The sequence below is a fragment of the Macaca mulatta genome, chromosome 1 (assembly GCF_049350105.2).
Source record: "Macaca mulatta isolate MMU2019108-1 chromosome 1, T2T-MMU8v2.0, whole genome shotgun sequence".
Taxonomy (NCBI): Eukaryota; Metazoa; Chordata; class Mammalia; order Primates; family Cercopithecidae; genus Macaca; species Macaca mulatta.
This window is the reverse complement of record NC_133406.1, coordinates 20,162,463-20,181,630: the sequence shown is the minus strand read 5'-3', so window position 1 is coordinate 20,181,630 and position 19,168 is coordinate 20,162,463. Positions and strand designations below refer to the sequence as shown.

The following is a 19,168-nucleotide window of genomic DNA, read 5'->3' as shown; positions in this document are numbered from 1 at the left end:
CTTTCCCACACTACTGCAACAAACCCGCCTACGGTTTCCTACCCTGGGATGCCTGCACTAGCATGCGCACTGGAGGGCAAGCCTTTACTGACTGGAGTGTCTGCACCTGACTATCTGTGCTAGTAGGATCACTGATGGATTCACCACCCCGCTAAGCTTTCCTTGAGTTACCCGGTCGACATGTTCACTAATCCCATAGCCCCCAGGGCTTGAGAGTATTGTTCACAGCAGAGAAGTTTGCATTTCTTTATGTATGTTGTAATATATTATCTTTTATATGCACTTTACCTGCTTCTTCTTCCTTAGAAGGTAGACTCCTCAGGGCCAGAAATACAGTCTGCTTCTTTTGTCCCTCCTCACAGCCTCTGCCAGTGCTCTGCAGCTCAAAGGTCCCTGATAAGCAGAGTGACTTCAGCATTGTAATGAACCAGAGCACAGAGAGAGGCTGTGCAAGCAAAGGGTAGGAGCGGCCCTAGAAGAAGGCGCACATTCATTCCTCGGGTTGCAGCCTGTTTACAGAGCGAGAGAATCTCTGCTGCGGTTACCCAGCATCCAGGGGTCCAGGCTCTGCCAGCGTCGCTCAGCCACGTGAGATGGGGTGATTGGACCAAAGGAGATATATGGTGTTTTATTTAGTGCTGGTGGAGCCATTTCTGTTTTTATTTGTTTTTGACTGGGAAGTATGTGTGTCAGGACCACATAGCAGCAGGGCGAAGCTTCCACTTGCTTGGCACAAAAATGGGAAGGCTGCATTTCCAGGTTGCATTTATCTTATGTGTAGTGTAAGCAACGTCGCTGACTGGGAAAGAAAAATGGGCAAAGAGCAGTATAGATGCCCGATAATTCAGTCCTTAAGAGATGGCTCACTCAGTTGCTTGGTTTTGTATTTTCATTTGTTTTCCTGACTGAAAGTGGATCTGGAGCCTGAGAGCACCTGATGTTGGGCGAGGCCTCTGGGTACGAGGTGGAAGTTCACGTTTCTGGATTACGTGTAGTTTCAGAATGCCTTCCATCTCCGTCTCAGGATAGATGTTAAAATGCAGGAATTCTCATAAATCCTCTCGTTAAAAAGAAGAAAACAACAAAACTTCTCACAGAACATAAAAACCCAAGAGGTGACCGGGCGCAGTGGCTCACGCCTGTAAACCCAGCACTTTGGAAGGCCAAGGTGGGTGGATCACGAGGTCAGGTATTCGAGACCAGCCTGGGCAACATGTGAAATCCTGTCTCTACTAAAAATACAAAAATTAGCTGGGCGTGGTGGCAGGCTCCTGTAATCCCAGCTACTCAGGAGGCTGAGGCAAGAGAATCACTTGAACCCGGGAGGCGGAGGTTACAGTGAGCCGAGATCGTGCCACTGCACTCCAGCCTGGGCAACAAAGCAAGACTCTGTCTCAAAAACAAAAAACAAACAAACAAACAAAACATGTCAGGCTGCCCCCCTGAGCAAGGCCAAGTTCAGTTTTCACTTGGCGGTCCCATGGGGAGCTTCCTGTGGCTTAGTGTTTGCATCTGCCATTTGCGATCCCTCCCCAGCACACCTTCCTGATGGAACTCACTGGAACTTCCTCAGCAACCTTGAAGAGGAAGGCTGGAGGCCCTGACAGACAGAGAAGTGGGCTGCACTGCTGTGCTTCCATGGGGCAGGCAGGGCTCAGGGCCCCAGCAGCAGGCCAGACCCCAGCCCAACTCCCTCGCAAACCTCCTCTCTCATGTACTCTGGGAGTCAGGTTCAACCCCACTATGTCACAGCTGAGGAAACAGAGGCCCCGAGAAGGTTAGGGAGAGCTGGGATCAGGATGCTGGATCCTGCCTCTGGGTGTGGTGGCTTTTGTTCTCGTCATCCAGTGGGCGCTGGGCCTGCCCCACACAGCTCCTTCACCCTGGAGAGGAGACAGCAGCCTACATTAGGCCCTTCCAGGCCCAAAGACTCCAGCCTGTTAATCTTTAATCAGAGCTCTGGACAAAGGGAGCCCTTCTGACCTCCTGAGAGTTTCTGAATAGCCTAGGGGCTTCTGTGACAGAACCACACACCAGCAATGACGGATATTTAGTGCAGGGAGGCGTGTTGGGTGCAGTTCTAAATTCTGTTGTGAATTGTGCCCAGGGAACAGGCACAGAGAGCATTTGCACCATGGATACACATGTACTTGTAAGAAGTGACTGGGTGGTTCCTTCAGCAAACTGCTGAGCTGTGGCGATTACATCACACGCTGGTGCAAAGGCCTTGAACCATTAATGTGCTGCCTCTGCGAGGGTCACTGGGAATCCAGCAATGAACAGAGAATGTGTTTGTCCCCACCGCTCACTGGGTGCCTTCAGATTCTTAACTTTTGTCTTTTTCTTTTTTCTTTCACTTCTTACCTGTATCTATAAAGCAGGACTTTGTTTGCTTTGAGAAGAGCCAGAATGACCTCAGGGGTCAGTGACTCATGCTGTTGGCTCTGTGAACACCACTGAGTGCCCCTTACGTAAGACGCTCCTGCTATCTGAGGGAAGGGAGGTCCGAGCCATTTTTCCTTGGTTATAAATACTCCATGTGGTTTTGTTTGGCAGTTTTACAAAAGGTGTGTCCACAGGGTCGGTGTTCTAGAATCGCGGGCAGAAAGAAATCTAGCTCCTTTCATCCCAGGATCTAAAGGGTTCTCTGAGAGGTAACTCAGCTTTAACTGGACAAAGAGGCAACAATTCGCCTCACTTCCTGTGCCCTATCACCGCAGGAGGCTACACTTAAGGAGGTCAACTCAACTTGTTTGGACCAAGCTTCCGCAGTTGTTCCCATTATCTTGTTTGAATCCATTCACTCTTACACTGGCCATGCAAATAGTCACTCCCCAAGGAAAGAAGGACCTTAGAAAATAAGTGATCTCAGTTTTCATCTGACTTTCTTCTGGGGTGTGGGGCTGGTCATGAGTCTATATTCCCTGCCATGGTCAGGGCCCTGTCGGGGGAGTTGCTGTGTCCCAGCCCTCGAGCACAATCTGCTCTCACTCCTGGCCTTTTGTACGCCTGCTCCAATTTGGGCTTATCTCCTCAACAACCAGGTCAGGTAGATAATACATACCATCAGTCCCAGTTTACAGATGAAAAAAGTGAGGCACAGGGAGCTTCAGTAACTTGATCAAGACTAGAATTCAGAGAAATAGGCAAACCATGACTCATGATCCTCTTGCTCCAAAGTGCGTTGTCTCCCCCCACAGCCCACTATATTTGTTGTTTATTTTTGTAAATGGTCATGAACTCAGCTAAGTCGCTGAGGCAGTGGAGCGGAGGGAGAGAGTCTACTCTTCACAAAGGGTTCATGGGGTGAGAGTAAGGGAAGTTAGTGCAGGGCAGGCCAGGACCATCTAAGGTGGCCTCTGACCATCCTGGAGAGGTGTGAGGCTAGAGAATGAAGAATGAGGCAGAAATGAGCGTTTTTGAACTGGTTTACCCAGCAATAACTAGAAAGGGGGGGGACATATTACAAATGACAAATGCCTGATCCAAAGCCCATGAGATGCTATTGATGAGGGCCATGGACCCTTACTCTGTGCAGACATAGAGACTTGGATGCACACACACACACACACACAGAGTTTTGTTTTCCTCTGTTTTATTTTTGCCACTGTGGAATAATAAGGAGTACAGTCATGCATTGCTTAATGATGGGGACACAGTCTGAGAAATGCGTCATGAAGTGATTTCATTGTTGTTTGAACATCATAGAGAGTACTTACACAAACCTAGATGGTATAACCTACTACACACCTATACTATATGGGATAACCTATTGCTCCTGTACTGAATACTGTAGGCAATTATAACACAGTGGTATTTGTGCATCTAAACATGTCTAAACACAGAAAAGCTACAATAAAAATGTGGTTAGAAAAGATGAAAACTGGGACTGGGCGTGGTGGCTCACGCCTATAATCCCAGCACCTGGGAGGCCGAGGTGGGTGGATCCCTTGTAGTCAGCAGTTTGAGACCAGCCTGGCCAACATGGTGCTACCCCATCTCTACTAAAAGTAGAAAAATTAGCTGGGCATCGTGGCGTGTGTCTGTAATCCCAGCTACTAGGGAGGCTAAGGCAGGAGAATCATTTGAACCTGGGAGGTGGAGGTTGCAGTGAGCCAAGGTCACATCACTGCACCACTGCACTCCAGCCTGGGCCACAGAGTGAGACTCTGTCTCAAAAAAAAAAAAAAAAAAAAAATTTAAAAAAGGTGAAAAATGGTACACTGTCTAGGGTGCTTACCATGAATGGAGCTTGTGGGACTGGAAGTTGCTCTGAGTGAGCCAGTGAGTGAGTGGTGAGTGAATGGTGAGTGAATGGAAGAGCCTGGGACATTACATTACTGTACACTAAATTTATTTTAGCTACACTAAATTTATTAAAAAATAAAGTAATTGCACTACGACATTATGACAACCATGACATGCATCGCTAAGGGATAGGTATTTTTCAGCTCCATTATAATCTTTTGAGATCACCATCATATGTATGGCCCGTCCTTGGCTGAAATGTCATTATTTCACATATGACTGTACACATATTGGTCTTTGCCCTCAGTTCCTGACACAGAGCTCCTAAAATCCTTGGAATTTCTTGAGAGATAGGAGTGCTAGTAGCATCATTTGTTCTAATCAGGCCACTCTGGCTGGGCCCCTAGATAGCCTCGGGATGGAGGTTGGTGGCCAGGAGAACCAACCATGTGATTATAAGGTTGGAATTTTCACCCCTACCCCTAACCTAAGGGTAGGGAAGAGGGGCTGAAGGTTGAGCTGATCATCAATGGCCAATGATTTAATCAATCATATCTACATAATGAAACCTCCACAAAACCCCAAAGTACAGGATTCAGGGAACTTCCAGACAGCTGAACTCATGGAGGTTTCTAGAGGCTCACACACCAGGAGAGGACATGAAGCTCTGAGTGCCTTCCACATGCCTCGTCCTGTGCCTCTCTTCATCGGTATCCTACATAATATCCTTTATAATACATGAGTAAACACAGCTACGTGACTCTGAGTTCTGCAAGCTGCTCTAGCAAATTAATCAAATCCAAGGACAGGGTCACAGGAACCCAGATTTATAACCAGTCAGTCAGAAACCACAAGTAAAATAACCTGGGGCTTGTGATTGGCATCAGAAGTGGTGGAGGTCTTGTGGGACTGAGCCCTCAACCTGTGAGATCAGATGCTATCTTCAGGCAGATAGTGACAGAATTGAATTGAATTCAAGGACATCCAGCTAGTGTCCACTGGAAAATCTGTAGAATTGCTTGCTTGCATGGTGGGGAGAAATACTCACACACTGGTGACAGAGGTCACAGAAGTATCCTGTTATGAGAGGATAGTAGGAGAAGCTGAGTTTATTTTTTCTTTCTCTCACAGAAACGGAAAGGCATTTGTCCTCGCATTAGCGTATAGCATGCTGAATTGTCTGTCTATAGCTGCAATTCCACCTAAGACTTATGCTAACTTTTAAGATTTTTTTCTCATATCAAAACTGAGAAGACTCTCAAAAGAAATGTCACTCAAGCAAAAATCTTTTAAAGCTTTTCAAAATAATTGCAACTCACCTTGCACTTCATAATTCTATCACCATCAGAGTGAATTAATTGTGTGATTATACGTTTGCCTGCCATAGACTGTGAGCTTCATAAAGGCTGGAGCCAAGCCTGTCATTCATTTATTCAGTAGAGACCTACCAAGTGCCTACATGTGTCAGATACCGTTTCAAGTGTAGGGCCACAAGAGTGAATGAAACACGAGATTCCACAGCAGATGGTCTCAATTGCTCTGTGTCCCTGACCCCCGGGAATCCTAGCCTACAGTAGGCACTCAATAATACTTATTGGATAAGAGATGAACACACTTCCAGCCTATTCTTCCCACCCCAAATCTTTCCTTAATAAGAGGTCTGGGTTTTCACACAGCCCTCCTGGAAAGCCCCCTTTGGCCAAACACCGTAGTCTCTGTGGACAGCTCTCAGCCTGTGGCCTGCGGTCAGGACCACTCTGTCTGCCACTCTAAGCACTGGCTGAGGACAGTGACAGAGAAAGGAGAAACAATGCCCCATTCCAGCAGGAGGAGGGAGGAAGGATGAGCGGAGAGGGCTGACCCATTTTTCTTGGCTAACTGTGAAGCTCCCAACTGTGTCCTGGGACTCTGGCAGGGACCCTGGCAGCAGCCCTGACCCCTGCTCTGTGCTGCATTATTCAGCAAGACTGTGACATTATCACTGTGAGGTGGGTGAGTCATCAACAAAGCTGCTATCTAGAATCTCATGAGCTCAGCCTGAGGGGCTGATGCCAGCCTGTTCACTGACTCTGGAAGACAAAAGGCTATGTTCCCTGCTGGGCCCCCCTTCCCTGCTCCTGGCACCCTGGGCAGGTCCCTCTCTATAGGGGCGATGGTAAAGGAACCTGAGCTTTAATAAGGGAGAAATGTGTGTCCAGTATGGGAGTTGCCACTGTCTGAACAAATGTGAAATCATAAGCAACTCCAATCTTGGTTTTTAAATTTGGAAATGGGTATAATAAGATTTAACCCAAGACGTTGTTGAAAGGTTATTTGTACTGCATCTAGCACTTGATACATGATTGGTGTTATTTCCCAGGCATCCCAATTGAGATCCTAAACAAATTCATGCTCATGATAACTGCAAATCATAAATTACAATCTTATTCCTATCTCTTCCTGTACGTCATGGCTGGGGGACAGAGGAATAACCCACTCCAAACCCCTATATGCTTCCTCTTTGGGGAGAGGAAGGCACAGTGTGTCCTATCTGGTCCTGTAGGTGTTGGGTTAGCTCCACTGCAAATCCCACATCTGAACACAGCCAGCCTGTCTGCAGCCTGGCAGAGTTTCCCGTCTTCCTCGCTGCCTGTGCCACTTCTCACCCTGTCTACTCCTACTTTTTCTCCATGTTCCTCACTCTTATCTGAACTCTGTGAGTTTTCTTTCCTGCCCTTAGAAATTTGTTCTACTCTGTGCATATTCCTCTTGGGCACCTGACTTCTTCCTTCTTGACTTAGATGAAGAGATGTCTCACATTCACAAACTCAAGCCTTCCTTCTTCCCTTCTCTCATTTTCTGCCCATCAGTTCTCCTGCCTACCTCCTGCTTCTTCCAGCAACTCCTCTGTAAAATCTCACATGAACCTTGCTGCCCTTCTGGGTCCTCTCGCTTTCCCCTAAGAGGCTTGCACTGACCACAGTGCTTCCTAAGGTGTAGGCCACAGCCACTGTATCAAGGACCATTCCGGTTTCTTGTTAGCAGGCAGATTCCCAGGCTTTGTTTTCATTTGCTAAAATAGAATGGGGGTCTGGGAATCTGGGTCAAATTTGAAAAATTCTCTCTTTTTAAAAAAGTGCGGTGGCTCATGCTTGTAATCCCAGCACTTTTGGAGGAGGACATGGTGATGTATGCCTGCAGTCCCAGCTGCTCAGGAGGCTAAGGTGGGAGAATTGCTTAAGTCCAGGAAGTCAAGGCTGCAGTGAGCCACCTTCACACCACCATTCTAGAAGTCTCCACCGTCCATAAACACCACTAAAAATTCTTAGAACCGCATAGGAACCTCTCCAGGTTCTGGCTGCACAACCATTTTTTGGTTTTTCTTCTATTTGTGAGACTATTTTGCTCAAATGTGTTTATAAATGATTAAAAAAAAAAAAGAAATTCCATTGAAGGAAGTTTATAAACATAATGGGAAAATGCAAAAGTGATAAACGTCTTCTTCTCCAGGTAGGCACTGCAACTAATGAGCATTGTTAGTTCCAGGGGTGTGGAGGCCTGAGGTGGGAGTCACAGTGACCTGGCTCAAGGCTGGTCTCAGCAAGGCCCTCCAGAAGAGAAGAGCTGGCCTGGAGCAAAAGCTCTTCTCTTTCCTGCTACAAAGGTGCAGGTTCAAAGGGCTCTTTTGTTTGAACAATTAGGTGAGCAGGAAGGCAATTGATAGGCCACTCACTTAAAGTAAGTGAAAGGCAAAGGAACTGAAGCTGCCCTCCTATTAAAGAATAACAGATAACAGGTGAAGATTAGCAGGGGCAAGTTCCTATTAATAACACCATCTATTAATAGCAGCAGTCCCTGACTGAGTGTATTGTCATCCAGGTTATGTGCTAAACATGCAAAAAGCATTGTCTCATTTAATCATCACCACAGGCCAAGCAGGTGGGACATGAAGGCTTCTATTCATCAGCCAGTGGAATTGCTGTGGGTGTGAAATTACCCTGCTCTCACACTGGAGCTTGGGGCTCAGTCATTCCAGTGCCAGTGTGTGTCCCATGATTTCAGACTGTCTTTCTGCAAAAGCTGAGAAGACAACTTCAATCCGTATGGTGATAAAGCCTATGTGGAGAAGAGAAACGTTTTTCTAATTTGCAAGGTTGCTCCCAGCATACAGAGCTGGGACTGTCTGCTCTCATACAAATCAGCCCCTCCTTCTCATCTGCTTTTCACAATTGTACCTCCTGGGGTCTCCCAGGAATGAGAAACCAGCTTTTTATGGAGTCATGCAATTCTTCAAGACTTTTTCCTCAGCAATACGAAGACCAGGCAGCCAAAGCTTGGGAATGACCAAGTCACTGTTTGTAAGAACTCAGTTACATTTTAAAATACTTGAATTGACACATTGCGATTGCATATATTCATGGGGTACATAGTGAGGTTTCCATACATGTAATGTACAGTGATCAGATCAGGGTAATTAGCATATCCATAATCTCAAACATTTACTTCTTTGTTTTGGGAACATTCAATATCCTAGCTATTTGAGACTACAGAACATATTACTGTTAACTACAGTCATTCTACAGTGGCATAGAACTCTAGAACTTATTCCTCTCATCTGGTTGTAATTTGCATCTTTTAACAAATCTCGCCCTATCTCTCTCAGTTACGTTTTTAAGACAAAAACCATTCCTTCTGAGTACATGTCTGTGAATGGCAGTAGAGTAGTTCTCCTTTCCTCTGTTATGTTTAGATTCTTGAGGTGTACATTTACTTTAGAATGCGTGACAACTCTTAGTCACTGCTAAGATAATAAGCTGTAGTCATGTAGCAGGACGAGCCACAGACAAAACTCCTCAGACATCGGGTTAAAGAAGGAAGGAGCTTTATTTGGCCAGGAGCTTCGGCAGACTTGCGTCTCAAAAGTCAAGCTCCCCAAGTGAGCAATTCCTGTCCAAGGGCTTATAACTCTATGGAGATCTGTGTGACAGGGTCATGATCAATTGGGCAAACAGGGGGTACATGACTGGGGGCTGCATGCACTGGTAATTAGAATGGAACAGAATGGGACAGGGATTTTCATGATGCTTTTCCACACAATGTCTGGAATCTATAGATTACACAAACAGTTAGGTCAGGGGCTGATTTTTAACTACCAGGCCCAGGGCGTGCACTGGGCTATCTGCCTGTGGATTTCATTTCTGCCTTTTAGTCTTTACTTCTTCTTTCTTTGGCGGCGGAAACTGGGCGTAAGACAATATGAGGAGTGGTTTCCTCCCTTAGTCATATCTACATTCTTACTTTAATAAAACTGCACTTTCATGGGACAAGCATTTTTTTTCTGGTTTTCATATTAACTGGCTCGGGCTCAAGTTATGCTTCAGAAAGCTTGGACAGTCTATTGTTGCAACCAGACCCAAGGAGGTCTTGTCTACCTGGGCTGCGTAAATGAGGAATTCGGGACAGGTATTGAGACTGGAGAGGTGGGAATCAGATCTTCCAAAGCCTAACCTCCTTAGTGAAGCCTACAGATTTCTTGTTCCTCCAGGCTTCACAGCCACAATGCCTTTCTTGGCAGATTGATTGTCCTTCTTTGGAATCATTTTAAAAGCTTTCCAGCTACTTCATCTTCTCCAGTTACCATTGGGTCCTTTAAAGGACTCTGAAATGCACGCTGAGTAGCAGTCGACCTCATTTCACTTACAAAAATGATTCCCTGAGATTTTGCTGTTTATGGATATTTTGTAAATAGAATCCGTTTAAAGGCACTAGAGGAAATTTCTATTTAAATGAAACCTCCTGGGAATCCCTTTGTGAGGCAAAGAAACCCTTTGCATTGAACATGTAAATTGATCTGTTCCGTAACATGGGTCTATCACATTTTCTCAGGGTGGCCTTGCAGTGCAGCACCCCAGGGAAGAATTACAGTAGAGTAATGGAGTGACTCCAGGCTGGCAGCCTCTGCCCGTGTTCCTGCCATCTGTAGCAAAAGATGCCTCAACCCAGGTAGCAGGATTGGAATGTGAAGAATAAATGTGCTGTGACATCAGATACACGATTCTGACAGCCTCCTACTCATTTAAATGATTTCTTGTTAGGTTTTTAAGTCCTTTGGGAGGATCCGTCTATCCTTTTATACAAGGAATGCTACTCTTGATGCAATTAATCCGAAAGAGGATTTAAAGACACAATTTCCATGCCAGGGCTTCCACTGTGTGAAGCCAACATCAGGTTCAAGTGCGCGATAACATTCGACATGGCTTACATGGTAAGTGTGTTTCCAAGAGGGACTATTAAACTGAAGTGGATTAAAGACGGCTCAATTTTTTATAACCATTTCCTCACTTGAGTATTTTTATACTTCCCTGCCTTCACCAGAAGGAAGCCACAAATCTCCTCAACAGTTGTTAAGCCATTGTGAACAAATTTTCAAGCTGCATTTTTATATCATCCTCCTCCCCAGGTTCAAACCTGACAACTGAAGATGCTGCTGTGGACTCAGGTATTAGCAGGGCTCAGTCACATGTGAGAGAGAGATGAGGCTTCTCCAGGAGAGGAAAGCAGGAGCAGGCCTTGCTGCTCCCCAAGCCCCACACCCCTTACCCCTATACCCCACACAGAACGACACACACAACAACACAACAAGTGCATACACCCCAACACACATGAACACACACACCCCACCACACTCACACCCCCAAAACACACAGCAACACACACACACCACACCACACACAGACACGCACACTCACATGTACACACTCCCAACACACACACACACTGATGAGACAGCCAGGTGGGAAGGGCTCCGTGGAAGGCCCTCTGACTGGCCTGTGCACTGGGAGGAGTGCACACTGGGGTGGAGCATGGGGGAGTTCACACCCTCTGAGGGGGAGGAGCCTGGCCTCTCCTTTTCCTGAGTGGAAACTGGGATTCAATCTGCGGGGCGGAAAGCACACTAGCAGGGACTCCGGCTTTGCGGAGGGCCCCTGTTTCTCTTTTGCCCAATACATTCCATTTTTTCTCACCCTTCCAAGTGTCTGCAAGCCTAATCTCTCATGGCCGTGTGACAGGAACACGGCTCTTAGCTGAACTAAGGAAAAAGTTCTACAACACTGACACATACACCAACACAAACACACCCAGCACACAAAGCAACACACAGGCATCCCTGCCATGCATACACTCACCTCAAAGCAAACGCACACACCCAACACATGGCTCCCATTACACACTCATACACACCCTCTCCAAGCACTGTCAGAAAGCCCACCCAGGGTACTTGGAGCATTCCCTTGGCTGGGGGCCATGAGTAGAGATGGACTAAGTGCAAGTCCCCGTCCTGAGACTGCAAGCCAACCTTGCGAGGTCATTTGCAGAGTCAAGAATGACTCCAGCTGGGTTGCATGTGTGTAATCTCAGCATTTCAGGAGGCTGAGGTGGGAGGACAGCTTGAGGCCAGGAGTTTGAGACCAGCCTGATCAACATAGTAAGACCCTGTCTTTAACATTTTTTTTTTTTTTTTTAGTTTTAATATTCTGGTGACCTTGAAGCTTAATTACTAAATATCTTTTGCTTTTCTCAATTGCATTGTCATTACAAAGTATCAAAATAATAAATAATATAGTTAAAACTTCAACAGATTTAAATAAAAGACAAAATTAAAATTTAATTCAAAATATTTTCCTCAAGGAAAGATTTGATCTTCTAAAAAATCATTAGTAAAGGTATTTATGAATGATCATATGTTAGAATGAGATACATTTCAGCATTAGTTAGGCAAAGAGTACCAAACACCAGTCATACAAAGGGATGGAAATGAGTGAAAGGAGTTGCAAATTCCCTTCAATTCTTTGAACTCTCTCTGAGTTATATACAAAAACATTACATGATTATATAACAAGTTAACAGCAAACATTATTTGTAATGCTGTATGAGCACACAGGATAAGAGCCAATTGTGTAAAGAAAAAAAAAGAATTCCACCCTACCTCTCTCCCAGTCTTCCCTTAAATGACCTTTTAGGCATCTGGGAAGTTTATATTCCTGGGAAACAATGTATCAAGCGGGATGGTGGAAGCCCAGCTCTGTGTGGGGTGGTAGCAAAAAAGAATCCCACCCTCCACAGGCACATCTCAGGCAGATCCATTTTAGGAAAGGTACTTCTGGAAATTGGTGATTTGGAAGTAGATTCCTTTAAAGTGCTTTGGTGCCTGTGTACACCTTGGGACGTCTTCCATTTCCTCCAGGAGTCAGCACACAGCTGTTCAAAGATTGCTCTAGGAGGTTTTCCATTTGAGACAGGTCAGAATTAGTCAGAAAATAAAATACAAACTACAAGGTTGTTAATGTTGACCTGATGTGCCACTTAAAGCCATACAAACAACAGTTGTTATCCATTTAGCACATACTGTACATGGCTTTGCAGATTCTGTGTCTGTCTGTGTATGTACAAATCTCATATTGACATAGTCTAATGCTGAGTTCAAACTGAATTCAGAACCTCAGCTTGTGATGAACTGATGGTGATCCTGAGCCAGTGAAATTTGCAGATTAAAACTAATGACCTCGTTAATATCCACAGGCCAAGGAGGCCTGAGGACAGTTGGTTCCTACTTACAAAATCTGTATAAGAAGTTGTTATTTCCATGTAATAGAAAACAGAAGCACAGAGAAGTCAGGTCCTTTGCCCAAGATCACGAAGCAAGTGAGTAGTAGAATAGACATTTAAACAAATTAGACTTTTAATGTTACGGAAGGCAACCTTAGAAGACCATCTCAGTGGGTAAGTCTGAGACCCACCATTGGGGGATTATTTTACCCTGATTTCACTGCACCATCTGCTAGTGCAGCTACGCAAAGGAAGGTCACACACATCAGGGAGTTCTGAATTTCAGTTTTATAGCTGAGGAAAGATAGAGTTGCAAAGCAGCTGATTTAAGACCATCTGATGATAACCAAATCAATAATAACTTAATAATTAGTCATTACAAAGTACTAATTGCTTACTCATTTTGGAAGTGGTATGACATAATGGCTAATGATAAGGAACCTGGAATCATTGCTTGGGTTCAAATCTCAAATCTACTGTTAGTAAGCTCTGTGACCTTTGATGAGTTACTTAACTTTTCTGTTTTTCAGTTTTCTTATTTTGAAAATAGGCAAAATGATAGCATCCACTTCATGAAATTATTACAGAAATTATATAAAAGAGCACAGATAAAGTGTTTGGAAAAGCATGTGGCTAACACATGGAAAGCATTCAATAAATGCAAGTTACTGTTAGGAAAATATCAGAATAAACTTTTAAAAATTACTTAGTTTTTAACAATCAGGGTAAAATATGTATAATGTAAAATGTACCACATTAACTATTTTTAAGTCTGCAGTTCAGTGGCAGTAAGTACATTCATATTGCTGTGCTATAACAACCATTCATCTATAGAACTTTTTCATTTGCACAATTAAGACTCTACCCATTAAAATATTATAATTCATTAGTTAATTTAATTAAACCACCTATTCCTAACATCACCCTGGCCGTTTTCTGTATCTATACATTTGACTAAGTACGTCATATAAATGGAATTATACATCATTTGTCCTTTTGTGACTAGCTTATTTCACTTAGCATAATGTCTTCAAGGTTCATCCATGTTGTAGCACGTGTCAGAATTTCCTTCCTTTTTAAGGCTAAATAATAGTCCATCGTATGGATATACCACATTTTGCTTATCCATTCATCTGTCAATGCACACTTGGGTTGCTTATACCTTTTGGCTATTGTGAAATAATGCTGCTACGAACATGAAACTACAAGTATCTTTTTACATCCCTGCTTTGAATTCTTCTGGGTGTACATCCAAGACGTGAAATTGCTGGATTACATGGTAGTTCTATTTTTAATTTTCTAAGGAATTGTCATAGTGCTTCCCATAATGACTATACTTCTTTACATTCCCACCAGCAGTACATAAGGATTCCAATTTCTCCACACCCTAGCCAATACTTGTTATTATTTTTAAAGTTTTAAGAAATAACCACACATCCTAATAGATGTGTGGTGGTATGTTGCTATGGTTTTTGATTTGCATTTCCCTAATGATTAGTGATGTTGAACATCTTTTCCTGTGTTACTGTATTTCTTTTTTTTGTTTGAATGTGTTTAATTTCCACAAATTGGTGAATTTTCAGGTTTTACTTTTGTTATTGATTTCCAACTTCATCTTGTTGTGATCAGAGAAGATTCTTTGTATGACACATTTTTAAATCTACTGAGACTTAATTTATGACCCAGCATATGGTATATTGTGGACAATTTCCCATATGCACTTGAAAAAATGGTATATGCTGTTGTTGGGTAGAGTGTCCTGTAGATCGGGGTCCCCAGCCCCTGGGCCGTGGAGCCATGTTAGGAACCAGACTGCACAGTAGGAGGTGAGCAGGGGATGAGCGAGCATCACTGCCTGAGCTCCACCTCCTGTCAGATCAGCGATGATGGCATTAGATTCTCATAGAAGCGCAAACTCTGTTGAGAACTGTGCATGTGAGGGGTCTAGGTTGAGTGCTCCTTATGGGAATTTAACTAATGCCTGATGTTGATCTGAGGTGGAACAGTTTCATCCCAAAACCATCCTCCACCCCCAGTCTGTGGAAAAATTGTCTTCCATGAAATTGGTCCCTGGTGCCAAAAAGGCTGGGGACCACTGTTGTAGATGGCTGTTAGACCTAATTGGATTATTGTATTGTTCAAGGCCTCTGTTTCCTTGCTTATCTTCTGTCTGGTTATTCTATCCATTATTGAGAGTGGGATATTAAAGTCCCCAACTATTATTGTAGAACTGTCTATCTGTCCCTTCAGTCTGTCCATTTTTGCTTTATATGTTTTGATAGTTTGTTATTAGGCACATAAATGTTGATAATTGTTATATATTCTTGCTGTATTGGATCTTTTATCAATATATAATGTCTGTATTGTCTCTTGTACCCTTTTGTGACATAAAGTTTGACTTAAGAGTTTATTTGACTTAAATTCAATTTTAGCTACCCTATTCTCTTTGGTTACTATTTGCATGGACTATCTTTAAACTTCAACCTATTTGTGTCTTTGAATCTAAAGTGGATCTCTTATAAACAGCATATAGTTGGATCCTGTGTTTTCTATTTATTCTGCCTATTTCTATCTTTTGATTGGAGAATTTAATCCTTTACATTTGAAGTAATTACTGAAAAGGAAGGACATACTGCTGTCATTTTGCTATTTGCTTCATAGATTTTTGTTCTGCATTTCCTGCATTATTGTCTTTTGTGTTTAGTTGACTTTTTGTAGTGAAAGATTTTAATTCCCTTCTCATTTCCATTTGTGTATATTCTATAGCTATTTTCTTTGTGGTTACCATGGGGATTACATTTAACACCCTAAAGTTATAACACTCTAATGTGAATTTATACCAGCTTAACTTCAACATGTGAAAACTCAGTTTCTATACAGTTCTAGCCCCACTCCTGTTCAGTTACTGATGTCATAAAATTATGTCTTCATGTATTGTTTGCCCCAAAACAAGTTAATAATTGTTTCTTATGCATGAGTCTCTTAAGTCATGTAGAAAACAAAAAGTAGAGTTACAACCCAAAAGTTACAATAATACTAGCTTTTACAATTGTCCACGTATTTACCTTTACCAGAGATCTTTACTTTTTCATACGGCTTCAAGTTACTGTCTACCATCTTACCATTTCAACCTGAAGGATTATCTTCACTGCAGAGCAGGTCTAGTGGCAGCGAACTCCCCCAGCTTTTGCTTTTCTGGGAATATCTTAATTTTTCCCTCATTTTTGAAAGACAGTTTTGGCAGCTATAGGATACTTGGTTGACAGTTTTTTTCCCTAAACACTTTGAATATATCAACCCACTCACTGCCTTCTGGCCTCAAAGTTTTCTGATAAGAAATATACTGGTAATATTATTGGAGAAAATATGATGAAAGCAGTCTTTCTCTCAGCTTATAGATACTAATAATGGATCTTATTGTTTGGTACATAACAGAACATTTTCTATAGCATTATGATATAAGTTGTAGCATAATTTTGAGACCAATTATTTAAAGAAAAAGGAATTGAATATTTTAAGAGTAGACATTATGAGCTCTTTAAAATTCAAAAAGTGTTACAGATTGACAAGATGTAATTGAAATTAAAAGCATCATACTGGTTTTAATTTCTAAGGTAAATATCAATCACTATAACCCACATAAAAAAGCCTTGAGTTTTCTTAAGAGTAAAGAGTTCTTCAGATTAAAAATGGAGAAAACTGCTGTGAATTATGCCCAGTCAACATAGGTCTACGTCTTGCTTTGACTTCATGAGGAGCCATTGTTAGGGAATTCCAAGCACCTATATAAGTTCCTGACTGGGCCTAGGTTTTTTATCTTTTCAGTTCAGCAAGCTGGTGTTTGATGACCTGAGGGACTTTGACCACAGTTAGCTTGTTCGCTCCTTGATTTTTTTTTTTTCTGTTTTGTTGTTTTTCCTTTTCTTCTCTCCATATTTTTTCGTTTTCTTTTAAAATTTGTTACTTTATTTTTCAGTTGTATTTTCTTACCTTTTTCTTTGTTCTTTCTTCCTTTTTCTCATATGATGGCCTCTTCATGGGTGTGTGGAGCCTGAGAGTCCTTCTCTACCTGATGACCACTGGTCCCTGCCTTTTGTGGGAGAGGACTTTGAGGAGCTGCAGGAGCCTCTCTCCCTTTACTTTACATACAGTATGAAGATCCTGAGGTCCGCGGAGCCCTGTGAGATGGTGCAGGAGATGAGCCAGGTGCTGACTCAAGCAGCTGCACATGGGAGCAGTGCAACAAGCACAATTTGCTGTGTGTACAGAGCATGCCCTGCTGAGAGGGATTTTGTAGAGAAGGAATACAAAATCTGTTGTGGCAGAGTTGTCTTCATGGGGTCCAATTTATGAGGGTATCTGGCACCTGCACGTCCTTCAAAACTCATGTGTCCAAAGTAAATGCTGAGCTTAAATTCTAAAGGACATCAGAGGCCACCTGGGAGACAGGAAAGGAAGCCCACCTGGTCCTAACTGCAGGCTGACCCTCTGCCCCGACCTGGGGAACTTGAGACTGGACTATTTCTCGAGGCACCTCTCCCACTCCTGTTCTTCTCTCTTTTTTCTTCTGTGTTTGTGGGGGAACAGAGATAGTTTTTGTAAATTACTTGACTTCATTTCTTCCAAATCTTGCAATGAAACTGATGCTCCAGGAAGATGCACCATTATATTCTGCTGTTTTGCATCCTTCCTGCCCAGAAATGAGGCTGCGGGTACTCCAGTTTGAAAAGCATGTAGTAGTGCATACCTGGAGTTAATCAGAAACAGTAAAGAAAAAAACGACTTAAGAGAATTATCATGGTCCCCATCAAGAGCAGCTAATTATTCAAAGTAGCAACGGAAGGATTTTTATAAAGGGATATTAAAAGTGGTTCTGAACAGATAAGTCTGTATTTGTCAGGGTTCTCCAGAGAAACAGACCCAGTAGGAGAAATGTATGTACATGAAAGAACAGATTTACTATGGAAATTGGCTCACACAGTTATAGAGGCTGAGAAGTCCCATGGTACGCAAGCTGGAGAACCAAGAAAGCCAGTAGTGTAATTCAGTCCAAGTTCAAATGCCTAAGAACAAGGGGAGCCGATGGTGTAACTCTCACTGGAGGCTGAAGGCCTCAGGGGAGTTTGAGGGAGAACCAGGAACTCCAATGTCTGAGTACCATAGAAGATGGACATCCCAGCTTCAGAAGAGAGAATTCACTCTTCCTCCACCTTCTTGTTCTATATGGACCCTCTCTGGATTGGATGATGCCTGCCCACATGGAGAGAGAGATCTTCTTTGCTCTGGCTGATTCAAATGCTGTCTCTTCTGGAAACCCTTCACAGACACACTCAGAAATATTATTTCGCCAGCTCTTTGGACATCCCTTATCCCTGTCAAGTTGACACATACAATTAAACATCATAGGCTCTGAGCCTTACTGCAGGGCAGAAATGCAGAAATTGTGTGCATTTCCTTTCTACACCAACTTTCTTAACACTTTCAGAAAAACCAAGGAGAACTTTAGGCCCCATTGGCCTGTGTCAATTGTGGCTGAGAAGTCTGCAACAGGATCGTGAAGTCTTGTGAACCAGGCTGTGTTGGAGTCAGAGAATTGGTATGGGCGTGGTCACCCAAATCAGCTAAGGAGGCCCCTAATCTGTGCTGTTGGCTCTCCTTACTCCCTAAGTGCAGGAGTTGGGTCTGTAAACCACAGTGACTGAGACAGATCTCAATTGATTTCGAGGCTTATTTTGCCAAGGTTGAGGAGGCACCAGAGAAAAAGAAACGTAAGTCACAGTAGAATCTGTGTCCTATGCTTTTTCCAAAGAGAGTTTTGGGAACCTCGGTGTTTAAAGGGGAAAGAGCAATCAGGAGGGGAAGAAAAAGGAAAAATAAAAGGAGGGAGGGTAGGCAATGAGACAAGTGGTTTCAATGCTTGTGAGGCTCTGAGTATTGCTCAGTGAATCTACATTTCACACCTGAAAAAAAAAAAGAAGTGGGGAAGTCAATTAACCATTAGTCTGGCACTCAGCAAATCTACATTCTACATAAGAGAAAGTCAGCCTGAGAAATTACAGCTGTCTTGGAAAAAAAGGAAGGGAGTTTTTGCATGACTTGGTTTCCAAGCTTAACTTTTCCCTTTGGCATAGTGAGTTTGGGGTCCCAAGATTTTATTTTCCTTTACAGGCCTTTCCACTCTGGTGTTTTCTTCTGGTTTTTTTTGTTTGTTTGTTTTTTGTTTCTTGTTTGTTTGTTGTTTTTTGGGGGGTAGGATGGGGCGCGGGACAGAGAATCATCATGTTGCCCGGGCTGGAGCGCAATGGTGTGATATCAGCTCACTGCAACCTCCAGC

General features: G+C 43.2%; 1 long non-coding RNA gene across 10 annotated transcripts in view; it reads left to right on the top strand.

Moving 5' to 3' along the window:
- The first annotated feature begins 317 nt into the window (after positions 1-317).
- LOC114678952 (uncharacterized) overlaps positions 318-19,168 on the top strand; it is a 56,206-nt gene continuing 37,355 nt past the window's right edge. For 2 of the 10 annotated variants that reach the window (XR_013411820.1, XR_013411825.1), the window contains exons 1-2: positions 327-1,168; positions 10,114-18,602. This is a non-coding gene — a long non-coding RNA (uncharacterized LOC114678952). Of the gene's footprint in view, positions 1,169-10,113; positions 18,603-19,168 lie in introns of all 10 variants that reach the window. The other 8 variants (XR_013411822.1, XR_013411824.1, XR_013411821.1 and 5 more) reach the window with 8 other exon arrangements.